The sequence below is a fragment of the Aplysia californica genome, unplaced genomic scaffold (genome assembly GCF_000002075.1).
Source record: "Aplysia californica isolate F4 #8 unplaced genomic scaffold, AplCal3.0 scaffold00693, whole genome shotgun sequence".
NCBI classification, from domain to species: domain Eukaryota; kingdom Metazoa; phylum Mollusca; class Gastropoda; order Aplysiida; family Aplysiidae; genus Aplysia; species Aplysia californica.
In genome coordinates this window covers 363,360-367,424 of record NW_004797963.1, presented here as the reverse complement: position 1 = coordinate 367,424, position 4,065 = coordinate 363,360, and the positions used below count along the sequence as shown (strand labels likewise).

Genomic DNA, 4,065 nt, shown 5'->3' with positions numbered 1-4,065 from the left:
AATAATAATAATAATAATAATAAGAGAGCATTTGTATCCCGCCTTTCCCCACAACATGGGCCCAAGGCATACATAGGAGATGAAAAACGCATTCATACTAACACCATACAAATTCATCATGTGCGCACTTTTTGACAGAGCAGCATTCTTTCAGACAGGTTTCGGTCAAGAGGGCCTAACATAGATCTAAGTACGGCTAGACTGGCAGGCTAGCCGTACTTAAGTACGGTTAGAAGACGGCTAGGCTAGAGCCACTTCATTTGTTTAATCAAAAGAAAATGTGAATGTATGAATTCACCGACCAACACAGTAGTAGGAACAATCATTATCACCTCAAACAGGAAGTAATGCCAGTCACAGCAAGACACATAACATACTTTAAGTCTACAAGGCAAGATGGGAAATAATTGTAAGAAGATGGGCTACTAGATCTAGAATCTAGATCTAGACTAGATCAGGATCTACTAGATCTATTTTATTATATTGTTATTGTTTGGTTGTGCAGTACTCTATTGGTACACAAATAGAGACAAAAATAGGAGTGGATGTCAACCCATATAATTAGTCTAGATCTAGTACAAGATAGATCTAGATCTATTAGTATAGTCAGAGTCACTTGTCGGTAAAAGGTAAGATTGATTGAAGAATACTGGACCAGCGGACTGACTTTGCCTGTCTCAACCTTAGGAATTCGTGATTTTCCCCAGTATTTAATATCTCTCAATGGAGAATCTCGTACCCGTCGATCTATTCATCAAAATTTCGAAGTGGCTAGCCGTACTTAAATGGAAGTGGCTATTCTCATCCGGGGTGAGAATAGAAAAACGATCTACCTCTCACCCCGGGTGAGACTTGCCAGCGTAGGCTATTCTCACCCGGTGCGAAACAAGACCTGCTTTTCCTCATTTTGGAATACTGTCTATCGGTGTGGATGATCAAATTGATAAAAGCCAAGAAAAAATTACGTTATAGCACAAAAGTAAGCTAATTTGATCTCGTCTTCAAAGATGCTATGGCTATTTCACTGTTCGAATCGAGCTGAACTATGCGGGTCGCCATTTTGTTTTGCCTGGAAGTTCTCGCAAGATCTACTCCTCCCCTCTCTCTCTCTCTCTTTCTGAATACTGTCTATCGGTGTGGACGATCAAATTGACCAAAACAAAGTTTAAAAATGATGTTAAAACACAAAAATAAATTAATTTGGTTGTCTACAAAGATGCTACGGCTATTTAACTTTTCGAATCGAGCCGAACTACGCGGGTCGCCATTGTTTTGACCGGAAGTTCTCGCGCTACTCCTCTCTCTCTCTCTCCACTACCCACAGACAAAATTGTATGCTTTTAGGCTAGTAGGCTACAGTTGTAATGGAGCGTTTGTTCACGGCACAGAATTCTACAATTTTTCTGTTATCACAGTGTAGAATTCTGTGGTTTAGGGTGAACGCAAAATTTGTTGGCCAAGATCTAGGCTATAACGGTGAACGCGCACCGGGTGAGAATAGCCAAAAGACTCGCCTGCACTATTCTCATCCCGGGTGAGAATAGAGGTGGCCTACTTTTAAATCTAGGTTTGGCCCAATCGACTCGAACCTGTTAAGTACACAAGTCTCATTAGATCAAGATCTAGATTTAGATCTAGTACTTAGTTATTCAGGTTTAAATAATTATAATGCAAGTCAGTAAGGCACCTTTTGGTTTTATCTGAAATACAAATACTTTAGGCTTTGCAAACTAAAAATTTCATTTACAATTCAGCCATCAAGTACAGCTAGCCTAGCAGCCTAGCCGTAAAGTACAGCTAGCCTCTTCCTTAAAATTTAGTCAGGGGGGAGACCCCCCTGAACCCCCCACCCCCTCCTCCGCTCGTTACGGAAGTCCTCCCTGTCTAGATATATACGAGTGGTCCGGTATTCTTCAATCTTCCCTCACTTGTCTCCCAGTTCCAGTGGATGGCTCCTCCAACCCATTCAATTACCATCATTAGGAGGATTTTTGCTCAGAGGAACCCCCAAGACCCGAGTCAAACTAGATCTACTGGTTTTCAGCTGCCATACAGAAATCAGTTAGAATAATAGGACCTGTAAAACTATAGTAAGATCATGCAATGATTTTCGAACATGTATTTTAAAAAAGGCCGCATGCAGTAAAAACTATTGGGAGGCACTGATGACTGATGAGAGAGAAACAACAGCCACAGCAGCAGTCAGCCAGTCAGCCCTTCCCTTGCAACAATGGCACGACAGTTCCGATGACGATAACGCCAGAGACCTTAACACAGGCTCAGCTAGAAAAAAAACGTCAATGAAACAAATACAATAGACGCTGACCTAAACAAATACCAAACTTCAGTTACATATCAGCCAGCAGCCGACTGGCGTTGGACGAGAGCAGAACTGTAATATTCCATGTCAGACAGAGAGACATAATGACCACAATTGTGCCAGGTACTTGAAATGTGTCATACAAGCCCGATTGAAATTCTATTTCCGCTTGCCGGTTTTATGCCACCGCTACCAAACTGATGAGGCTTTGTGCCAAGATCAGAAAAGTTGTGATACTGTCTTTGCCTTATCGTCATCGAATCGCTAACGTTCATTGTTGACGTAACTTGAAAAGGCCTTTCTAGCCTCAAGCGTTTTGCAAAGAAATCTTTTGGTCTTTCAAAAGGGGAGAAAGGAAATGCGATCTTTCTATATTCTCATTGGGCTTACATTAATGATTTATTTTATCTCCTTTGTAAGCTTCAACGTTCGACATATTATTATTAGATTCTATTATTATTATTATTATTATTATTATTATTATATTATTATTATTATTATACCCCCTCCCAGCCTGTAAAAAGGAGTACAGAAGAGAAAGTCTAATATATTAATAATATAATGTTGTATTGATTTTCCACGTTGAAAATGTTGCGGTGTGGTTCAATAACCTTTTGCGGCACACAATAATTTTAGATTAGCGCCATCATCATCATATTCCCTCTCTCTCTCTCTCTCTCTCTCTCTCTCTCTCTCTCTCTCTCTCTCTCTCTCTCATAGGACAAACACAGGGTGTATGAAATTAAGATTTTACAAAAAATTAAACAGATGAGCAGAAAAAAAGTATCCAAAACCAGATAGGTTATCGAGTGTGGGCCGTTTTAGAGGCAAAAAGAAGAAAAAGCTCGTCCGTCAATGTCTGACGATGACCAATACATCCGCAGAGCGGAATGTCTCAATCGAAATAATAACAAATAATAAGAATTACAAGAATTGAAGGTTACGGTGACTTTATAGTGGTTTCTGCCATGGCCGATTGGGCCAATTTTGGCAGGAAAAAAAGTTTAGATCTACTACAGTTTGAGAATCCGGAAGAGTCCAATTTAACTTGTGGATGTGCACGGCTTGCGGGCTTCTCTCTTGGTTTCAGCATTTTTCTTATTCGTGATTCGTGAAGCCTCGTATAATGACGTGCTGCCAATTAGGAGCTTAGAACTAAACTGTAAACTCCTTATTGCTTGCTGCTCTCTACTCTCTGTGACTGCTGCTGTCTGTCAGGAGCTGGACTTTCCCATGTCGAAAGATGTAGATCTATGTTGGAAGTTCTGCAGGGGCATTTTCAGGTTGTCGTTGTAGCGCTTGTGTGTCTGTGTGTGTGTGTGTGTGTGTGTGTGTGTGTGTGTGTGTGTGTGTGTGTGTGTGTGTGTGTGTGTGTGTGTGTGTGTGAATGAGTGGGTGATTGCGCGCTTGTGTGTCTGTGTGTGTGAGAGAGAAGGGAGAGGGAAGGGGGGTAACTGGATGTTTTTTCTCCGATAGCTCTTTTGGCCTGGCTGAGGTGTGAAACATGATGTTTTTTTTACGCGTATGTCGAATATATTTTTCCCCTTCAAATCGATAAAGGTGGCTAGTGTGCACGCGACATGAGAACCCGGGTGCGGGAAATAATGGTGATGTTACTGACTTATTAGTGAAGAGTGGGCCGCCAGCCCCCTGATTGAGTCGCAGCCTGATGACATGCACGTGTGGTTGCTGTTGTTGTTGCAGGAACGGGTGGAGAGAGAGAGGGAGAGAGAGAGAGAGACCTG

General features: G+C 41.6%; 1 protein-coding gene across 1 annotated transcript in view; it reads right to left on the bottom strand.

The window, feature by feature from the left end:
• Positions 1-2,462, bottom strand: part of LOC101851299 (reticulocyte binding protein 2 homolog b) — a gene marked incomplete at its 3' end in the record, with an annotated part of 19,910 nt that extends 17,448 nt beyond the window's left edge. Inside the window, 1 exon segment of the mRNA XM_005108494.3 lies at positions 2,327-2,462.
• Between the last annotated feature and the right edge of the window lie 1,603 nt (positions 2,463-4,065).